Source organism: Somniosus microcephalus, chromosome 20 (assembly GCF_052327205.1).
Source record: "Somniosus microcephalus isolate GS21.2 chromosome 20, FLI_Smic_1.0, whole genome shotgun sequence".
Classification (NCBI taxonomy): domain Eukaryota; kingdom Metazoa; phylum Chordata; class Chondrichthyes; order Squaliformes; family Somniosidae; genus Somniosus; species Somniosus microcephalus.
In genome coordinates, this window is record NC_141006.1 from 32,386,671 (window position 1) to 32,410,114 (window position 23,444).

Consider the following 23,444-nt stretch of genomic DNA (forward strand, 5'->3'; position numbering starts at 1 on the left):
TGGCAAAGCCAACCGCCCGCACGGTAACACTTGCTTCATCCGTAGAGAAGTGGATGTAATTGTGCGACTTAGCAAACAGGGCATCGGTAACCTTTGTGATGCAACTGTGTGCGGCCAACTGGGAGATGCCGCTGATGTCTGCTGCTGATCCCTGGAAGGGCCCTGAAGCAAAGAAGTTGAGTGCGGTGGTGACTTTGACAGCCACTTGTAAGGAGTGTCCACCCGCTCCTCTGGGCTGCAGGTGTTGGTGCAGCATTGCGCAGATGTCATCGACCAGCTCTTGCGAAAATCTCAGCCTGACCTTTGGCACTGCTGCATATTCATGTTGAGGAAGCTCATCCTCTGCCTGTAAACCCTGTGTTGTGGGTATCTCCTGCGGGGCGGAGCAGTCCTGCACCGACGCACTCTGCCCTGTGCAGCATCAGGTGGCTGAGGAGAAGGTTGGCGCTCCTGTTGTTGGTGCTGCTGGTGTGCCTGGTCCTGCTGCTACCATGGCTGCTCTTCCTCCGAATCTGAGGACCAGGATGAGAGGGTATAAATGGTTCCCATTCTGCTGTTATATATGTCAGTTGAGGAAGAGATGTTAAAAATGCTCAGGCAATGTGGAGACAGGGTATTCTAAGGAGGTCTCAGTGCATATGGATCTGAGAACAAACACTTACAACCTCAATACACATAGAAACATAGAAACATAGAAGATAGGAGCAGGAGTAGGCCATTCGGCCCCTCGAGCCTGCTCTGCCATTCAATGAGATCATGGCTGATCATCCAAATTCAGTACCCAGTCCCTGCTTTCTCCCCATACCCCTTGATCCCTTTAGCCTTAAGAAATATATCCAACTCCTTGTTGAATATATTTAATGTATTGGCCTCTACTGCCTTCTGTGGTAGAGAATTCCACAGGTTCACCATTCACTGGGTGAAGAAATTCCTCCTCATTTCTGTCCTAAATGGCTTACCCCTTATCCTTAGACTGTGACCCCTGGTTCTGGACTCCCCGACCATCGGGAACATCCTTCCTGCATCTAGTCTGTCCAGTCCTGTCAGAATTTTATAAGTTTCAATGAGATCCCCTCGCATTCTTCTAAACTCCAGCGAGTACAAGCCCAATTGATCCAATCTCTCCTCATGCGTCATTCCTGCCATCCCAGGTATCAGCCTGGTGAATCTTCGCTGAACTCCTTCCATGGCAAGAACACCCTTCCTCAGATAAGGTGACCAAAACTGCACACAATACTCAAGATGTGGTCTCACCAAGGCCCTGTACAACTGCAGCAAGACATCCTTGTTCCTGTACTCAAACCCTCTCGCTACACCTGAAAAATGTCTTCCAAATCCTGAAACCAGAAAGTTCTGGCATCTGAAATTGAACTGATGTTGCAGATTAGCTTTTATGCTGCAGATGCAGCTTTCAACTATTCAACTTAATGAAATACCCGACACAATCAGCTGGCATGTTTGTCGAATGAGGTGGAACACGCTGAAAATGGGGCAAAATCGAAGAAGCCTGTAAAAATAAGATTATGTAGATAGTTAACAAGCTGTTAACTAGCTTAAGTGCCTCTCCCATTGCTTGGTGTCGGCTCTGATCGGAAGTCGCAGACCCGACACTTTGTAAAGTTGCATGGAGGTGGGATATCGGTGGGTTCGCAACCCGCCGTCAATCATTTTGATTTTAACTCCAGACCCGCCTCCAAACCTGCCCTCCGGGTGCCGGCAAAATCGCGGCCGTAGAGTCCAAACCAGGAAGTATAAAGCAGGAAATATAAATTAGATTTAAATGATGTACAGAAAGCGAAATAAAGATTGGGAAATTCAGATGGCATTATGGGAGCGAGATAAAAGGGACAGACAGAAAAAGTACTAAATTGTTTTTAAAAATTTTAATTTTAAAAATAATTCTCCAACACTCATTTTCTTCTGAAGGAATGAGAGTCCCCCTTGTAAAAATAATTTTTCAGGACCAGAGAGGTTGTTTAGCAGTAATTATCACTTATAATGCTGTTAAAAACTCACTTACTCCTGAATGCACCTGCCCTAACTTTTTCAGCTATTTTTAGTGCGGAACTAGTGGGCAAGTATCCCAGGTTCACGCCGTTGCAGTCATTTCAATGCCGAGTCTATCGGCGAGGACTGCAACAGCGCACCCTGTGGAGGAGTGGGGTATCTCTGACAGCGACTTCTGGATTTCCGCGTTTAACTGCGTATATGTGTACTCCAGAGGTGGCTGTCAGATTTCTTCTATTATAACGGTGGGCTCTGATAGCCTCACCATTATTCTCATCGCAAATTCCAGGCCCATAGATTATGACTGTGAGAAACACTGGAAACAACAGTGAGCGGTTCATGGAGATGAATCGAGCATCACTTTTAGGACTTCAGGGTCTTTCTGCCAGACCAGTGGACAGCCCTACTCACTTTTGGTTACTGCCTGTCAATGGCCTCCACATGGATGGAAAGCCCGTAGATAACGAATACTTATTTTTTTAGACCACATTCATATCTTGGTTGCAATTTCCATTTGGACAATTCTAGGTTACAGGCAAGATTTGCCTTTCTGATAATGATGCTCTTTGAATGCATTGATAGACATGGAGCATTGAAGAGAGTGTTTGAAGACCAGGACCTCAAACCCGGCACCAAGCTCATGGTCTGGTCTACAGAGCAGTAGTAATACCCGCCCTCTTGTATGCCTCAGAGACATGGAGCATGTACAGCAGGCACCTCAAAGCACTGGAGAGGTACCACCAACGCTGCATCTGCAAGATCCTGCAAATCCATTGGCAGGATAGGCGCACCAACGTCAGTGTCCTCGCTCAGGCCAACATCCCCAGCATCAAAGCTTTGACCACGCTTGATCAGCTCCGATGGATGGGTCACATTGTCCGCGTGCCCGATACGAGACTCCCAAAACAAGCGCTCTACTTGGAGCTCCGACATGGCAAGAGAGCCCCAGGTGGGCAGAGGAAACGCTTCAAGGACACCTTCAAAGCCTCCTTGAAAAAGTGCAACATCCCCACCGACACCTGGGAATCCCTGGCTTAAGACCATACAAATTGAAGGAGAAACATCCGGGAAGGCGCCAAATACCTCGAGTCGCTTAGCCGGGAGCAAGCAGAAGCCAAGCGCAGGCAGCGCAAGGAGCGCACGTCAAACCAAGCAGCCCACCCACCCGCCCCTTCAACCACTGTCTGCCCCACCTGTGACAGAGACTGTAGGTCCCACATTGGACTCATCAGTCACCTGAGAACTCATTTTTAATGTGGAAGCAAGTCATATTCGGTTCTGAGGGACTGCCTAAGAAGAAGATTGGGGGAGAAAATGTCCTTTTGTCTCTGGGACTTAGGTTTGAACCAAGTCAAATGTTTTAGAAGCAGAGGTGCACCATATATCAAACAGGAAACATTCTGTATTCTAATCAACTTTCACTCTGGCCTAGAAATTCGGTGGGCTGCGCCACCAGTTAACGCCTAAAGAGGGCACTCAGTGGCTTTAGCGCCACTGGCCACGCCTCCCGCGAAATTTAGCGGGGCGCTAATGGCGGCGTTAGCCTGTAGCGCTGCGATGCCACCGATGACGTCATCAGTGTGTGCAGCGCCCCGCTACCGCCCCGAACGCGATATTGGGTCGCGCCCCCCCTGTAGCGCCGGTCGCAAATCGCGACCGGTTCAGGGGGCCTACCTGTGGCGGTAGTGGCGCTAATTAAAGGGGAGGTGCGGGGCGGCCATTTTTTTCGGTGGCCGCCTGCCAGCACCTCCTTGCGCCGCCCTCCCCGGCCTCCTAACCCCCCCCCCCCCGGGCAGTGCTGGCTGTGTTCCGAGAGCCCGGCACTTCTCCTCGGTGCCGGGCTCTTTTGCCGGCACTCGCGATCGGTGATCGCGCTGGTGCAGGCCCCTCCCCTTTAAGAAGGGGAGGAAGGCCTGCAGTACCGCAGCGCGCCGCGCCGCAGTGTGTGGTGCTGCGGCACGTTGCGCTGCGATATTCAGTTTCAGCGCCCCAAAAGGGACGCAGGGTGCCTCGAGCAGCGCCGCGCGTCCCTCTTGGGGCGCTCAAACTGAATATCGCGCTGGCGCTCCCGGCTCCTTCCGGGGCGGGACTTCCGGCGCCCAGGCGAGCTTGGCATCCCAAACGCGGCGCCACTGAATTTTTAACCCATAGTGGCACTGTAAAGTCTGTGGGTTATATGGTGAATTAATACACAGACTACAAGAGTAACTTTAACAGGACTTTACTATTCGAAGGTCAGGGCGAATCTGCCCAATAAATCCTTACACTGCACTTATATACCGGTGTGGTCACCACCGGTATTACAGTATACAGTAGCCAAGATAAAGTAGTGCAACCCTTAAAATAGTTCTCTTAAAGGTGGAACGTTACATACACTACAATCCTCCCTTTTTAGGTTAACAATATATACATATTCCCATTAATATAACATCTTAACATATATACAACTTTATGTGAAACAGTTCACAGATTCAGTCTCTCTGGAGGCTTCTGGACTCTGTCCGGATAACTTTTCGGTGGTGTAGTCATTTTCGGTGGTGTAGTAGGTTCTTCTGGCAAGGTCGATTTGGCTTGAAGGACCGTTTCAGGTTCATCGGATTCCAGTATTACCGGATCGGAGGTAGATGCTCTGGGTATCTCTGCTTCAACATTAGACGTATAGAGTTGTGGAGTAGGTTGGGCCTTTGTGGATGATTCTATGATCTGGTCAACATGGCGCCTTATTATGCTTTCACCAATGTCCATGGTATACATCAACGGTCCTAGCCTTTTTCCAATAGTTCCCGGCTGCCATTTCTCGGTACGGTAGTCCCGGGCCAAAACTTGTTGACCTATCTGAAAGGATCTAGTTGGCCTTTCATTCATGCCTTGAAATTGCCGGTTCTCTACGTCCCTTCTGACGTTTGGCTTAATCAAATCCAGCCGGCATCTTATTCTTCTATTAAAAAACATCATGGCGGGAGTTTGGTTTGTGACCGCATGTGTTGCATTCCTGTACGCCAACAAGAAGTTATCTACCTTATGTTGTAGATTTATGTCTTCATTACCCATGGCCTTTATGGCCTTCTTGAAGGTCTGGACAAACCTTTCAGCTAATCCATTGGTGGCGGGATGGTATGGGGCGGACGTATAATGCTTGACCCCATTGCTTTTTAAGAACTTCCTGAATTCTTCGGACACAAATTGCGGTCCATTATCAGAACAGATCTGTTCCGGCAGCCCATTCCTGGCAAATATGGTCCTTAATACTGTGATGGTTTTTTCCGTGGTGGTGGAGGACATTTTTATTACCTCCGGCCACTTGGAGTGTGCATCCACCGCGATTAAAAACATTGAGTCCATAAATGGACCAGCAAAGTCGATATGTACCCTTTGCCATGGAGATGAGGGCCACTCCCATGGATGCAGAGGAGCTTGTGGTGGCGCGTTTTGGACCTTCTGGCATCCTAGACAGCTCTTGGTTATTTCTTCGATGTCTCCATCAATACCTGGCCACCACACAAACGCTCTGGCTAGGTTCTTCATTTTCACTCCACCCAGATGCCCCTCGTGAAGCTCCTTTAGTACTTTCTGCTGGAGTTTGGGTGGAATCACCACTCTAGATCCACACATCAAGGTTCCTCGGCTCACTGACAGCTGTTGTCTTCTGTGCGAAAATGCTGGCAGCATCGGTTCGCCATGTACTGGCCATCCCTCCACCGTTAAATCGTAGACTCGTGAGAGAGTCGGGTCATTTCTTGTTTCCTTTTCGATCATGGAATTTGTTACTGGTAGACATTCCATTATGGTTGAGCGGAACATCTCCACTGGGTCCACTGTAGTCGCCTCTTCTTCCACTGGCAACGGTAGGCGCGATAACCCATCAGCATTTCCATGCTGTTTGGACCTTTTGTATTCGATGTCATATTGGTGTGCCCCTAGTAGAACGGACCACCTCTGTAGCCTTTGTGCTGTCATAGTGGAAACGGCCTTGTTAGGGTTGAATATGGACACCAACGGCTGGTGGTCTGTCAGCAATGTAAACTTCTTGCCCTGCAGGTAATGATTGAATTTCTTTACTCCCCACACAAGGCTGAGAGCCTCCCTATCTATCTGAGCATAATTTCGCTCAGCGGAGGTCAATGATCGGGACGCAAATGCGACTGGCCTTTCCGAGCTATTTGGTAACTTGTGTGAGAGTACAACTCCAATACCATAAGGGGAAGCATCACAAGCTAGACGAAGAGGTAGCGTTGGGTTGAAGTGAGCCAACACTTCCTCAGAGGTAATGAACGCCTTGCTTCTGCGAAAGGCCTTCTTACAGTCCTCGCTCCACTTCCATGGTACTTCTTTCCGCAACAGAGCATTCAGCGGATGCAGCACCGTGGATAGATTTGGCAGAAACTTATGGTAATAATTAATCAACCCCAGAAACGACCTCAACTGTGATACATTTTCCGGAGCGGGGGCCTTCACGACCGCTTCGATCTTGTCAGGTGACTTGTGCAGCCCCTCTTGGTCAATGACATGACCACAGTACGAGATCCGTTTCTGGAAGAACTCACATTTCTGGCGATTAACTCGAAGGCCATATTCCTTCAACCTGGTGAGCACCAGTTTCAAATTTGTGAGGTGTTCCTCCTCGTCTTCTCCCGTAATCAGGATATCGTCCAAGTAACACTGAGTGCTTGGAATACCCTGTAAGACCTGCTCCATGGCCCTCTGCCAAATTGCTGGAGCCGAAGCTACTCCAAAAACCAGTCTATTATATCGATACAAGCCTCTGTGCGTGTTGATTGTGAGATACTGGCGTGACTCTTCCTCGACCTCCATCTGTAAATATGCTTGTGCCAGGTCTATCTTGGTGAAGTGTTTCCCGCCAGACAATGAAGCAAAGATATCCTCAATCCGCGGAAGCGGGTATTGTACCGTGTGAAGCACCGGATTAACTGTGATCTTGAAGTCTCCGCAGATACGGACCTTCCCCGGTCCCCCTGGCTTGTTACTTGATGAAGACTTCATGACGGGAACAATGGGCGTGGCCCACTCACTCCAGTCCACCTTCGACAGTACCCCTGCACGTTCAAGCTCTTCCAGTTCTGCCTCCACAGCAGGTCGTATCGCGTAAGGTACCGATCTGGCTTTGAAAAATTTTGGGCTTGCATGTTCTGCAATCTTGATTTTTGCCTTAATTCCTCTCAGTGTTCCCAGTCCCTGCTGGAATACCTCTTTAGCCTCGTCCAATATTCTGGACAACCGTTCAGGTTTGACATCTTTCTTTCCAAAATCTACCGTCATTGTGTTTAGTGAGTGCCAGTCTATCTTTATTTTCCTGATCCACTCCCGTCCCAGAAGTGGTGGACCTCCCTCGGGTAGTACATATAAGTCCATTCCTTGGTGATCTTTGCCCTTGTGTCTCACCTTGACTTTTATCTTTCCGATGGGGTATACTTTATGCCCCGTGTATGTCTGCAATACTATCTCCGTATCCCGTAGGGGAATATGTTTGAATAACTTTTTGTAATCTTGTTTATTCATGACCGTCAACGCCGATCCGGTGTCCACTTCCATCTTCACTTGGACTTTTGCAATCTGCAGTGTGACCCAGATAGTTTGTCGGTCAGCTTCTTTACTCACATTGTGAATCCTCAGACTACCCAGTTCCTTGCTGTTGGGGTCTGAATCCGAATTCAGTTCATCTGGACTCTTCACAGTCACCTTATGTACCTTTCTGTACTTCTTCTGCGGTGACTTATTGTTGCTGGTCTTCTTTCCTGACCGGCATACTTTAGCTATGTGACCAAGTTTGCCACATTTTCTACATTCCTGGTTTTTAAACCAGCATTGGTTCTGGTCATGTGTTGTCTTCCCACAACGGTAACATTTCGTTGTACCCGAAGTCATTTGATCCACACTGAGTACCGCTGTCTTCAGCTGCATTTCCGCCGTGCCTCTCGCTGCGGCTTCGTGCGATGCTGCAATAAGGACAGCCTTATCAAGTGTAAGATCGTTCTCTTCGAGCAGTCGCTTTTGTGTTCCTTCCTTCGACATCCCGCACACGAACTTGTCTCTCAGTGCCTCTGTCAGATTTACCCCAAACTGACAGTATTTTGCTAGCCTACGCAGTTCAACCAGGTACTCCGCGTTGCTTTCCTTCTTTAGTTGCGTTCTCCCGTAAAATTTAGCTCGTTCCGCTAACATCAGCGGTGTGGGGTTCACATGATCCTTCAGGACAGCAACAATATTAGCGAAAGACTGATCCGCCGGTTTAGCTGGTGATAGAAGATTCTTCAATAACCCGTATGTCTTCGCACCCATTGAGTTTAGTAAGGTTAGAGCTTTATCATAATTTGCTATCTTATTGACCTTACAATATATCTCGATGCGTTCTACATACGTGGTCCAATCTTCCACATCAGAATCGAATTCATTGATGTTGCCACGCTTAGGCATCTTCACAATCTTCCTGAGAAACAACAACGAAATTTTTCTTTAACTTTTTTTTCACAAAAATGGCGGTTTCCCGCGCTTGTCTTCTTCCCCGCCCACTTTCAAAATGGCGGTTTCCCGCTCCTGTCTTCTTCTCCGCCTACTGGCGGGAGGGGTAAGCTTTTCCCTCGGGCGATGACCGCTGGCTTTCGGGGTTCGCAGCCTGCGCGCCGGCTTCAGTGCGTTCTTTGTCCCCTTTTCTCGGCAGGGCAACTGGCGCTGGGGACAACCCGTTGACGGCGAACAGTTCCAGCCGCTGACTGAATCTCCTCGGTCTCCCTCGCTCGGCTCTGTCTCTCCCGCTCGCTCGGGCTCTGTCTCTCCCTCAGCGGCTTCCAATCGCGCCTCCCAGCCCTCTCGCAGTCCGGTCCTTTCCTCCCCCGGCTGCGGCTGAGTTCTCCGCGGTTTCTTATTTTTATTTCTTCCCGCGCCTTACGATCCTGGTCGCAGCGCCTTGCGGCCTCGGTAGCTGCCCGGCCTTTCGCCGGTCGCGGTCGAGCTGTCTCACAACGCTGTTGCGTCTCCCAGCCCGCTTGTAGCCCGGTCTCTCACACCGGCTGCGTTCCCGCTTGCACCGCGGCTTCCGTGCCCCACGCTGCCCCAGTCTCAGCACCTCTGGGCCCGACTTCTGTCCGGCTCCTTTCCCCCCCCGACCGTGGTCGAGTTCACCGCCCTTCCTCCGTTCTTTTTTTTTTTATTTTCCCCCTACTCACAGTCAACGTGGCCGACTTGCTTCTCGTGGCTGATCGGCTCACTCACCACCGTGGCAGAAGGGACGATCACTGCCTGTTGCTGATGGAAGGCTTCGTGTCTGAATTCTTCCTTCTTCCTTGCTCTGCAGACTCGAGTCTTCTCTCAGCAGAATGACGAGGGCAGGTGCCTCCTCTCGACGCTCGTTAACTGCTTCGGATGTATCGCTGCTGCAGGGTAAGATCGAACTCGTCGCCACTGTAAAGTCTGTGGGTTATATGGTGAATTAATACACAGACTACAAGAGTAACTTTAACAGGACTTTACTATTCGAAGGTCAGGGCGAATCTGCCCAATAAATCCTTACACAGCACTTATATACCGGTGTGGCCACCACCGGTATTACAGTATACAGTAGCCAAGATAAAGTAGTGCAACCCTTAAAATAGTTCTCTTAAAGGTGGAACGTTACATACACTACAGGCACGGATTAAAGATTGGCTTTAGTTAACTATTGCTGAAACATTGGGGTACCATCCCTGCTTGGGCAGTAAACTGGCAGAGCAGATCGCCTGCCTGTTACAGAACCCACCTACTTTTCATTTCCACAGAGTTTCTTAATCCCTGTGAGCCAGACTGCACTTGAAGGAGCATCACCTGTCCCAGCAGATCCCCCTCATTTGATTTTTGCCTATATTCAGAAATGAATTGCGCCAGTAGGTTTGTTGGTGTCTGGAGATGTTAATGCATGAGTTTGCAAATGGAGGGAAGCAGTTGAAATTCTTTGAGGGTGAAATTGGTATTGACGGTAGCAGAAAACAGGTGAGAACAAATCAGCAACTTGTTTTATGCCACGGCTGAAAAGAAAATTGGGCAGGATGTAAAACGGGCTGTCGATTCACTATCGCCTGTTTTACACTACCGCCCGAGATCAATTCATTATTAATTTGAACCATCAGGTTTCCTGCTGTTTAAAAGTATTGACAGGTATAAAATTACTAGAAATGGTTAATACTTAACTACTCGACCACTGAGATGAATCCATTTGATCTTCAGAAGTAACGTGCCTTCAGAATCCCAGAAAACTATGAGATCTGTGGGTTTGTCCTGTAATTCTTAGTAACATACAGTGCACTTGAAGTGTCTACTCCACTTGAAGTGATTAACAGGAGCGCCAAAGAGTCATCCCCCTTGTAATATTTCAGTTGACAGTTATTGAAAATGGCTATTAACATTTTAGGCTCTTGGTTGTTTTTTGGATCAGTTTAAGTATTTGTAAGTTGAGTATTGTACAGCTGGTTAAGTTGCTGTATTCTGCTTCTATCTCACTTGATTGTCAGTTCGGCTCAGTCGATAGCACTTTTACCTCTGAATCAGAAGGATGTTGGTTCAAATCCCCTCAGCACATAGACTAAGCTGTTACTTCAGTGCAGTACTGAGGGAGTGACGCATTAGTGGAGGTGCAGTGTTTCAGATGAGATGTGAAACAAAAGTGCTGTCTACCTTTTTAGATGGGTGTAAATGATCCCACGGCACTATTTCAGGAACACCACCAAAAACAGATTAACTGATCACGTACCTCATTTGCTGTTTGTGGGATCTTGTGTGCAAATTAGCTGCTGCATTTGCCTACAAAACCACAGTGGCTACACTTCAAAAGTAATCTATTGGCATTTTGAGACACCCTGATGATTTAAAGGCGCTTTCTCTTTTTCCTTGTGAATAAACAATATTATTAATTTTAGCCTGAATGTATCTGTCTGATGGTGTTACGTTAGCTGTCCGACAGTGTTATGTTAGCTGGCTTCCAGAGTGCACCGGAGAATGCAGTGGGCAGTTGCTGTGGTATCCAATGAATAATCTGGTGCTCAAAAGGTAATTGTTTTAATTCCTGTGTCACACATAAGGCTGCAAGTTACAGTTTAGGATATGGGTATCTGCTTATGGAAACTACCTTTTTTGTTGCGTGGGAATGGGAAATGAAAATTGAAGGAATCATACCATTGCATAAATTACAAAATATGTTCCATTGTTCTGATGCCCTTATAGCACAAGATAGAGCAATTACAAGAAACTTTCGATTTACCGGCACCTAAATAACCAGAAATCTCGGTTAACCGGCAAAATTCAGGAGTAGGTTCAGGTAACTTTTATTACTTGCCTTCCTCCATTTGTTGCTGTGCAAGGGTGTGGCTGCAGCTGTTGCTAAGCTACAGAGATGCTTGCAACTTGTGGCCATTGTTCTGAAGCTGTTGCTAAGCAACAGGGTTTGTTGCTTTATACGGAGCTCTCAGCTCCGTATCTTTTACTATGGTGTTCGGTTATCCGGAATTTTTGATGAACTGGCACCACGTCGGTCCCGTCCGTGCCGGATAAAAAAAAGTTTCCTGTAGCTATGGAACAGTGATCTGTACAAGAGGTGCTGGTTAACTTGCTGAAGACATTTGGCAAATCTATGTGTCAGCCATGGCTCAGTGGGTAGCACTCTTGGCTTTGAATCAAGAGGTTGTGGGTTCAGGTCCCACAAAAATCTAGGCCAGACACACCCAGTGCCAGTAACGAGGGAGTGCTTCACAAGTGGAGCTGCCATCTCTCAGATGAGATGTTAAACCGAGGCCCCGTCTGCCCTCTCAGCTGGATGTAAAAGATCCCCTGGCACTATTTCGAAAAAGAGCAGGGGGGTTATCCCCGGTGTCCTGGCCATTATTTATCCCTCGATCAACATCACTAAAACAGGTTATCTGGACATTATCACATTGCTGTTTGTGGGAGCTTGCTGTGTGCAAATTGGCTGTTGCGTTTACTACATTACAACGGTGACTACAATTCAAATGTGCTTTATTGGCTGTAAAGCGCTTTGGAACGTCCTGAGGTAACGTGAAATGCAAGTCTTCTTTCTTTTATGTTCATCAGCCAAGTCATCACAATAAACGGAATACTTCTGCCTGTGATGGAGGGTTTCTGCAAGGGCATCCTTGTCATCAACTCACTGTTGGATAAATCACAGCAGAGTCAACTGTTTTCTTCAGTGACAAAAGAATATGAAACAACCACAAGGCTGGACCCTCCGATTAACGCATCCATTCTTATACTTGAGACATTGGAGAATCTTAAGAACAAATTAAGAACAAATTGGTTTTGTCGGTATATGGAGGAGCTAGCTCGGGGTTTGCTGTGGTAGCAGGGGGCTCAGTAAGTTACTTCACCGTGGAACAGCAGATGGCAACAACACTGGGGAATGGCAATTGTTGTTTACTCTGCCCAGAATGGAGTTATTGAAAGCCCAATGGTAGTTATCACGAGAGCCCCGTTACACAGCACACCGGTTACACAGCCACAGGTGCAGGAGTCCCTGTTACACGGCCACAGGTGCAGGAGTCCCTGTTACACGGCCACAGGTGCAGGAGTCCCGGTTACACAGCCACCAGGTGCAGGAGTCCTGGTTTCATGGCCATAGGTGCAGGAGTCCCGGTTACACGGCCACAGATCCAGGAGTCCCTGTTACACGGCCACAGGTGCAGTAACCCCGGTTACATGGTCACAGATCCAGGAGTCCCTGTTACACGGCCACAGGTGCAGGAACCCCGGTTACATGGTCACAGATCCAGGAGTCCCTGTTACACGGCCACAGGTGCAGGAACCCCGGTTACATGGTCACAGATCCAGGAGTCCCTGTTACACGGCCACAGGTGCAGGAACCCCGGTTACATGGTCACAGATCCAGGAGTCCCTGTTACACGGCCACAGGTGCAGGAACCCCGGTTACATGGTCACAGATCCAGGAGTCCCTGTTACATGGCCACAGGTGCAGGAACCCCGGTTACATGGTCACAGATCCAGGAGTCCCTGTTACACGGCCACAGGTGCAGGAACCCCGGTTACATGGTCACAGATCCAGGAGTCCCTGTTACACGGCCACAGGCGCAGGAACCCCGGTTACATGGTCACAGATCCAGGAGTCCCTGTTACACGGCCACAGGTGGAGGAACCCCATTTACACGGCCACTAATATACAGTAAAACTTACCTGAACCTACTCCTGAATTTTGCCGGTTAATAGAGATTTAGGTGCCGTTTAAATGAGAATTTCCTGTATTTTGCTTTCACATCAGAAGAAATATTTGCCAGTTATGTAAATAGCCAGGAGGAATCAAATACTGAGCATGCATCACCCACAACACAAGTTTAGCTCCACAGGCAATATTCTCTCACTTCATAAATCTCCTTCCCCACTATATGGTTACAATGAGAATTACTATTTAGAGAAATAACGTTCTCCTGCTGCAAGATGGTCAGGAGGTGACAATGTCAGCTTCAGACCAAATCCAACAGTTGCGCTGAGTTTTAGAAGGCAAGTAAGGTTTCAACAATCACACTGTAATCACAGCCAGACCGGTGCCAATGTTCCTGGGTAGATTACATTGAGAAGAAGAACATGCCCTGGGACAGGGACAGAGGGACCTGGGAGTTAATGTGCATAGGTCCCTGAAGGTGGCAGGACATATTAAGAGAGTGGTTAGCAAAGCATATGGGATCTTGGGTTTCATAAATAGAGGTATTGAGTACAAAAGTAGAGAAGTTATGCTGAATCTTTATAAAGCGCTAGTTAGGCCACAATTGGAGTATTGCGTCCAGTTCTGGTCACCACACTTTAGGAAGGATGTGAAGGCCCTTGAGAGGGTGCAGAGGAGATTTACCAGAATGGTGCCGGGGATGGGGGATCTTAGCTACAAGGACAGGTTGGAGAAGCTGGATTTGTTTTCATTAGAGCAAAGGAGATTGAGGGATGATTTGATAGAGGTGTGCAAGATTATGACGGGTTTGGATAGGCTAGACAGGGAAAAGCTGTTCCCACTAGTTGATGGTACAAGGACTAGGGGACATAGATTTAAGGTTTTGGGCAAGAGATGCAGGGGGGATGTGAGGAAAAAATTTTTTATGCAGCGAGTGGTGAGGACCTGGAACTCGCTGCCGACAGAAGTGGTGGAAGCGGAGACACTCAATGTTTTCAAGGTGAGACTGGATAGGCACTTGAGGGAAATAAACTTGCAGGGCTACGGGGATAGAGCGGGAGAATGCGACTGACTCAATTGCTCTGCAGAGAGTCGGCACGGACTCGATGGGCCGAATGACCTCCTTCTGTGCCGTTATGACTCTATGTCTGCAGGACAGCAGAACAGCCACTGTTGTCTATTTACCTTTTGTGTGATTTTTATGAGGCTGGTAATCATGGGGGAAATACCACAGATGTGGCTGTCAATACAATAAAACAACCTATTGTGTAAGGTTCTAAAGGCTGGCAGGCAAGCAACAATTTACAGAAAAACAAGCACTTTGCTAAGGCAGTTCCAATATATGGTGTTATTGCTGCACATAATGCAAAGTCAACATGGATTTATGAAAGGGAAATCGTGTTTGACAAATCTGTTTTTTGAGGTTGCAACTAGCAGAGTAGATAAGGGGGAACCAGCGGATGTGGTGTATTTGAAGGCATTCAGAAGGCATTCTGAAGGCATTCGATAAGGTGCCACACAAGAGGGTATTAAACAAAATTAGGGTTCATGGGACTGGGGGTAATATACTAGCATGGATTGAGGACTGGTTAACGGACAGAAAACAGAGAGTGGGAATAAACGGGTCATTTTTGGGTTGGCAGGCTGTAACTAGTGGGGTATTACAAGGATCAGTGCTTGGGCCTCAACTATTCACAATCTATATCAGTGATTTGGATGAGGGGACCAAATGTAATATTTCCAAGTTTGCTGATGATACAAAGCTGGGTGGGAATGTAAGTTGTGAGGAGGATGCAAAGAGGCTTCAAAGAGATATAGACAGGCTAAGTGTGTGGGCAGGAACATGGCAAATGGAATATAATGTGGAGAAATGTGAAGTTATCCACTTTGGTAGCAAAAATAGAAAAGCAGAGTATTTTTTAAATGGTGAGAGATTTGGAAATGTTGGTGTTCAGAGGGACCTGGGTGTCATTGTACATGAATCACTGAAAGTTAACATGCAGGTACAGCAAGCAATTAGGAAAGCAAATGGTGTGTTGGCCTTTATTACAAGAGGATTTGAGTATAAGAGGAAAGACGTCTTACTGCCATTATATAGGGCCCTGGTGAGACCACACCTGGGGATGGATTTCGTTGTTTGGCAGGTTCCGGTCCTGCTGCTGGTTCCAACTGGACTTAGATAATAATTTTCATTAGAATGAGCTTATTATGCCCACCGCGCGCGCTACCCGGCCCAATCAGTGGGTTCGGGTCTGCTGCTCGCCTCTGCTGACGTTTCGATTCAGCTGCATTTAAGAAGCCCATGTAGCCTTTGGGTTTCATTTACTTTCTGATGCTCCTGAGTGCTGGTCTTTGGGAGATGACTATTCCAAGAACAAAGGTTTCTCCCCGCTTTGATGATGACTTCCTCCATGCTCTTGTGGAGGGAGTAAGAGGGCACGAGGAGGTTCTGTTCCCTCCCAATGTACGGAGGAATCCTCCTCAGCGCACAAAGGCAGCCTGGCTGCAAATTGCTGAGGAGGTGAGCGCCAGGTCTTTGTGTGGTCGCTCCTGGATTCAGTGCAGGAAAAGGTTCAATGATCTGCTATGCTCAGCAAAAGTGAGTATAACATCACACTTACCTTCAATCTGCTTCTCATCTCCTCTCATTACCAGCACTCTGCATTGTCAACTTACTCCTGCACATCCTAACGTACCCTTACATCCCTTGCACCCTTAACCATCCCTCTGTCTCTGTGTACAGAATCACTTCACCATTCTACTATGCACCCCTCACACTCGCTATCATTGTTATGGCAATGACAACAACTAACAACACACAGGAGGGCCCTTGGCATTGGCACCACACTCCATCTTTGTCTCCCTCTAAGCATCTATGCTATGGATTCTCTACACTCACGCCATCATTCTCGCTCAAACTCCACTTGTGTCCCTCATTGCAGGAAAAGAGAGCCCACAATAAGAGGGGGAGGGGGAGGACAGGAGGAGGCCCACCATCCATGGCACATTTAACTAATGTTGAGGAGGCTGCTATCGAGATCGTCGGAGGTGCTGAGGATCTGGAAGTGGGGACAGATAGACGGGCGCCGTAGGGCAAGCTGGTGACAGAATAGATTTGCAACCCTCTCATTTAGATTTCATGCGTGACTGATATGACATCTGATGTTCATACAGATTGAGTTCTGATCATCTGCACAATAGGATGTGTCTGCTACCGAAATATCACATGTCTAACCCATGCATTTACTCCCCCACAGGACCATCGAGAGCCCCCCTCCCCGCTCTCCAGGAGGAGGAGCTGGATGACTCCATAGAGGAACCTGCATTCTCTGAGGGAGCAGCGTCAGCAGAACTCAGTGCACCCAGCACCAGCGCAGAGACGCACACCTCGGTGGGTCATTCGCGAGATAGATTAGTGTTGTCACCTGGTGTATCACAGCTCACAAGTGAGCATCAGCAGATGGCGGAGACAGGGACAGCAGTGGAGACTCCTCGTCGGAGGGCGCTGGACGCTCCTAGCTCTGCTCAGCTGCATTTAGACGCTGTGCCTCTGGCCATCCAGAAAGAGAGCAGTACTAGAACTTCAGGAACAAGTGCAGGAGTCTCTGGCAGAGTGTGCAACCATGGTAACTGCGAGTGTGCAGAGAATGGAGGAGTCCATGTCAAACATGAGCAATGCCATGGTGCACGCAATGGAAAATGTAGTTGCCGCCACGGAAACGATGGCAACCTCCATGGAGGACATAAATCGCCAGACACTGCAGAACATGGTAACACTTCTAAATAGATGGTCATCTATGGAGGATAGATGGGCATCTATTGAGGAGAGAAACCAGAGGTTCATGGACGTCCTTGTTATGAGGAATGTCAGCACAGAAATGGGTCATCATGGCCCCACTGATGTGCAGCAAGGGGCTCTCCAGCTACTTGCTAGCGGTGAAGTGCAGGTGACCCATGAGAGGGATGTTGGTGGTCGACAACAAGGAAGTGTGGGCTCCTCTCCAAGTGCTCACACTCCCATGCCACTAAGGAGCCCTCAGTCAGAGCCCCAGATTCCTCACCTAACTGAGATGGCCACCTCTGCCCCTACACAACCGCAGGAGGAGCAGACTTTTGCGGAGCCCTCCCAGGCTCCCAAAACCAAAGGATGCCCACCAAAGGTGTCTAAGCAGGCACAGCAGAGACGTGAGCAAGCTGCCTCTACATCTGCTGAAGCCACCGGGAAAGCACCACATAGAAGCACGCATAAGAGAAAGTTAACACACAAATAGTGACAATGGTCGTCACTTGAGTGTTTTGACATAATACATAGTTATGTTTGTCATTGTTATTTCAATTGTATTAAACAAATGCGATGTCAAAGAATCAAAGAGTTGATCTATGTGTGCTCAGAAATGGAAGTGGCACAGTGAAGGGTCAGGGCGCCTTTCATCTGCAGTGATGGTGGGGAGAGTGATAGGAACCCACAGTTTATTGTACAGATGCTGTATGGTGTGTAATGAAGGTCATGCAAACATTCATATCCATGTGCCAGCCACATGTGTTTGCTGCGTAAAGTTAGGCAAATCTGGCTTGGATTAGTTTATCCCTTGCTTCACGGCCAGCAATGTGCTCATGTGCTGGTGGCACTGGGACAGCCACCTCCGCAAGTTCTTCCTTATCTGTAGCTTCATTCAGTTCTTCCTCCTCCTCCTCCTCCTCCTCTGAGGAGGAGGCTATGCGCTGAGCCACTTGTTCCTCAGGCAGCGCTAAGCCATGCTGCTGTGTGATGTTGTGCAGGGCACAGCAGACCACGATGATTCTGGACACCCTGGCTGGTTCGTACTGTAGGGCTCCACCAGACCTGTCCAGGCATCTGAATCGCATTTTCAGCAAGCCCTTGGTTTGCTCTATGATGCTTCTGGTGGAAATGTGGCTCACATTGTAGCGTTCCTCAGCTTCGTTTGATGGCCTCCTCATCGGTGTCATTAGCCACGTCTTCGGGGGATAGCCCTTGTCTCCAAGGAGCCATCCGGAAAGTTGGGTTGGCGGACTGAACAGCTGAGGCACGGTGGACTGCCGCAGGATGAACGAGTCATGGCAACTGCCAGGGAACGTGGCGCAAACATGCATAATGTTCTTCCTGTGGTTACACAACAGCTGGTTTGTGATGGGGTGCCCTAATGGCCACATGTGTGCAGTCTACGACGCACAGCACCCTTGGAAAGCCTGCCATATTGACAAAGCCAACCGCACGCGCGGTAACACTTGCTTCATCAGTGGAGAAGTGGATGTAATTGTGCGACTTGGCAAACAGGGCATCCTTTAACCTTTGTGATGCAACTGTGTGCGGCTGACAGGGAGATGCCGCTGATGTCTGCTGCTGATCCCCGGAAAGACCCTGAAGCAAAGAAGTTGAGGGCGGTGGTGACTTTGACAGCCACTTGTAAGGAGTGTACCCCCGCTCCTCTGGGCTGCAGGTGTTGGTGCAGCATTGTGCAGATGTCAGCGACTACCTCTCATGAAAGTCTCAGTCTCCTTTGGCACTGCTGCTCACTCATGTTGAGGAAGCTCATCCTCTGCCTGTAAACCCTGTGTTGTGGGTATCTCCTGCGGGGCGGAGCAGTCCTGCACTGACACACTCTGCCCTGTGCAGCATCAGGTGGCTGAGGAGAAGGTTGGCGCTCCTGTTGTTGGTGCTGCTGGTGTGCCTGGTCCTGCTGCTACCATGGCTGCTCTTCCTCCGAATCTGAGGACCAGGGTGAGAGGGTATAAATGGTTCCCATTCTGCTGGTCTATTTGTCAGTTGAGGAAGAGATGTTATAAGTGCTCAGTCATTGTGGAAGAGGTTATTCCAAGGAAGTCACATTGCATATGGATCTCTGAAGAAACACTTACAACCTCAATACACCTGAAAAATGTCTTCCAAATCCTCAAAACAGAAAGCTCTGGCAATCGGAATTGAACTGATGTGGCAGGTTAGCTTTTATGCTGCAGCAGCAGCTGTCAACTATTCAGCTAGTTGCTGAACCCGACGCAATCAGTCGGTGTGTTTGTTGAACGATGTGGAACATGCTGAAAATGGGGCAAAATGGAAAAAGTCTGTAAAGATAGGATTATCCAGGCGGTTAACAAGCTGTTAACTGTCTTAAGTGCCTCTCCCGTCGCTTGATCGGAAGTCGCAGACCCGACACTTTGGAAAGTCGCGTGGAGGCGGGATGACAGCAGGTTTGCAACCTGCCGTCAATCATTTCGATTTTAACTCTGGACCCGCCTCCAAACCCGCCCTCTGAGTGCCGGCAAAATCGTGGCCCTGGAGTATTGTGTACAGTTTTGATCTCCTTACCTAAGGAAGGATATACTTGACATAGAGGAAGTGCAACGAAGATTCACCAGACTGGTTCCTGGGATGGGGGGATTGGCCTGTGAGGAGAGATTGAGTAGACTAGGCCTATATTCTCTGGTGTTTAGAAGAATGAGAGGTGATCTCATTGAAACATACAAAATTCTTACATGGCTTGACAGGGTAGATGTAGGGAGGATGTTTCCCCTGGCTGGGGAGTCTAGAACCAGGGCTCACAGTCTCAGAATAAGGGGTCGGCCATTTAGGACTGAGATGAGGAGAAATTTCTTCACTCAGAGGGTGATGAACCTTTGGAATTATCTAGTCCAGAGGGCTGTGGAGGCTCAGTCGTTGAGTATATTCAAGACAGAGATCGATACATTTTTGAATATTAAGGGATTCAAGGGATATGGATATAGTGCAGGAAAGTGGAAATGAGGTAGAAGATCAGCCATGATCTTATTGAATGACAGAGCAGGCTCAAATGGCCAAATAGCTTTCTCCTGCTCCTATTTCTTATGTTCTTATGTTCTTAAATGGTAGGCTGAACTCATCTGTTGGTTTAAAAATTGCACATTCAACAATTAATTACAGTCCTATTTATTCTAGAAACTAAGGTCATGGTAGGTTCTGCACCAAATGTAAGAATGGACATCCTGTTGGTTGTTCAAAATGCATCACAAATTCATTTTGAGAAATGTGGATAAGAACCATTACGTGTCCCTGGTCCTTTGTTTTCTCCACAATCAGATGCACCACCCTTGCCTACTCTTGCTCTAACCGAATACTCCACAGTTTAAATGTCAGCCTTGGCTTGGTGATGGCAGTCTCAAGTCTGAGTCAGAAGGTCATGTGTTCAAGTCCCACTCCAGGCACCCGAGCACATAATCTTGGCTAATACTTCAGTGCTGCACTGTCGGAGGTGTCACCTTGTTAGTGAGACGTTAAACCGAGGCCTCGTCTGCCCTCTCAGGTGGATGTAATAGATCCCATGGGACTATTCAGAGAAGAGCAGGGAAGTTCTGCCAGTGTCCGAGCCAACAGTTATCCTTCAACCAACATCACTAAAACAGATTATCTCGTTATTTATCTTAGTGCTGTTAGTGGGACCTTGCTGCCAGATTTTCCAGTATTACAACAGTGACTATAGTTCAAATAGTACTTCATTGACTGTGAAGCTCTTTGTGACATCCTGAGGTCATGAAAGTTGCTATCCAAATGCAAGTTCATTCTTCCTTTCTTAAAAAAAATATAATGACCATATAACATCAGGATAATTTAGTTTGTAGACTGACTTCGCATCACTGCGACCTAGATTCAAATTCAGTTTATATTGATAATAAGTTGAAAGCTTTCTTTCCCTATGTTAGCTGTAAGGGTACCAAAATGAATAAGTTCCTGAAGGAAAGAAAATTGCAGGGCTACGGGGAATGGGCAGGGAAGTGGGACTAGCTGAAGTGCTCTTGCAGAGCGCTGGCACGGGCTCGACGGGCCAAATGGCCTCTTTCTGTGCTGTAGCCATTCTATGATTCATTGGCCCAGATATTCCGATTGCAGGCCTCCCGCGGGCGGAGGACTGCGATCTGGAAAAATCTGCGCCCTTACCTGACAGTTCACAGCGTCGCTGGGATCACGTGGGCCATGAGGAGCCAATCATAGAAGGCAATCTCGCTTCATACATTTGACAGGAAGACCTGTCAAATGTATGAATGGAGATCACCCCCAAAACATAGTAAAACCTTAAATACATTTAATAAAAAACATCACATTTTTAAAATAACTTGAAATTACAATAAATTAACTATGTTAAACAAAAATTTAAATTTTTGAAAAAAATTATTAAAGTATTTTACAGGGCTAAAAATAAACTTACCTTTTTTTAAAGTATTTTTAAATGATATAAATCAGTGAATTTTTTTTTTTTTTTAACTTTTTTTCAACTCTTTTCCTGGTAAAAGCAGGCCTTACGCCTACTTTTACCAGGCATAAGAATTGTAAGTGTTTTCTGTGGGCGGAGGGTCTCCAAAAAGTGGAACTCTCCGCCAGCAGAGGCCCTTCTCCAGGGCAGCCGAAGGATCTGTCAAGAGTTTTCTTGACAGATCGGAAATGGCGGTTTCCAGCGCATGCACTGTGCATGACTGAAACTGGCATCTCCGATGTCCCTACGGGTGAGTACACAGCGCGTACCCACCCGTAGGGATCGGAATATCCAGCCCATCTATGTACGCTGACAACACCCAGCTCTACCTCACTACCTCTTCTCTTGACCCCTCCACGCTTGTCCGACATACAGTTCTGGATGAGCAAACATTTTCTCCAATTAAATATTGGGAAGACCGAAGCCATTGTTTTCGGTCCCCACCACAAACTCTGTTCCCTAGCCATTGACTCCATCCCTCTCACTAACACTGTTCACAACCTTGGTGTCATATTTGACCCTGAAATGAGCTTCCGACCACATATCCGCAGCATAACAAAGACCGCCTATTTCCATCTCCGTAACATCGCCCGTCTCCGCCGTTGCCTCAGCTCATCTGCTGCTGAAACCCTCATCCATGCCTTTGTTACCTCTAGACTTGATTATTCCAATGCACTCCTGGCTGGCTTCCCACATTCCACCCTACGTAAACTTGAGGTCATTGAAAACTCGGCTGCCCGTGTCCTAACTCGCATCAAGTCCCGTTCGCCCATCTCCCCTGTGCTCGCTGAATTACATTGGCTCTCGGTTAAGCAGCACCTCGATTTCAAAATTCTCATCCTTGTTTTCAAATCCCTCCATGGCTTTGTCCCCTCCCTATCTCTGTAATCTCCTTCAGCTCCACAACCCCCCCCCCCCCAGCCTCCCCCCCCACCGAGATATCTGCGCTCCTCTAATTCTGCCCTCTTGAGCATCCCTGATTATATTCGCTCAATCTTTGGTGACCGTGCCTTCTGTTGCCTAGGCCCTAAGCTCTGGAATTCCCTCCCTAAACCTCTCTGCCTCTCTACCTCTCTTTCCTCCTTTAAGATGTTTCTTAAAACCTACTTCTTTGACCAAGCTTTTGGTCACCTGCCCTAATTTATCCTTATGTGGCTCGGTGTCAAATTTTTTGTCTTGAAATACTCCAGTGCAGCCGCTTTGGGACATTTTACTACGTTAAAGGTGCTATATAAATACAAGTTGTTGTTGTTTTTGATTCTATGAAATTAATTTGGGCTGCCTCAAAGAGCTTGCATTGGATACAAGCTCATGACCCAAACCTTTCCCCAGCTCTCTACTAATTGGTAGCCTTACTCAAGACAGATTTCGATAGATTTCTGGGGCACTCAGGGAATCAAGGGATATGGGGATAATGCGGGAAGGTGGAGTTGAAGTAAAAGATTAGCCATGATCTTATTGAATGGCAGAGCAGGCTCGAAGGGGCCAAATGGCCAACTCCTGCTCCTATTTCTTATATTCTTACTCAATAGAGGCAAATGCGGTTGATGTGGGAAATGGAAATGTCACATTAGTTCAGTGAGGCTGGTCTAAAGACAGATTGTTGGGACAGTGTAGAGACAAATGACCTGTGAGCACTTGATGCCGATAATGGATTCAAAAAGTGCAACATGTACAACTCCCCAGCAGGAACATTATTCATTTGAGATGGGGCTAAATGGATGTTGTTGAGACCATGTAAGACAAGTCTTCTCCTGCATGGAATACCTGACCTGGAAATGCTTGACGTTGAAAAAGGAAAAATAAAAGTTAATGATGTTCCATTGCTCATCACTGACATTCCCTATCCTTAATAAGCACAAAACTGACCAGAAGCCAAAACCATTAACAAGGCAGGTTTTCTTCAGGTTGCTCTCTAAGTGCAGTGTGGGTAGAGTGCATTAGTAGTGCGTGTGGCTGGAAGGATAACCTTTGCACTCCAATTTCCTGTAGGGGCTAATTACCATATTAAATGGTGCACCAGGTGC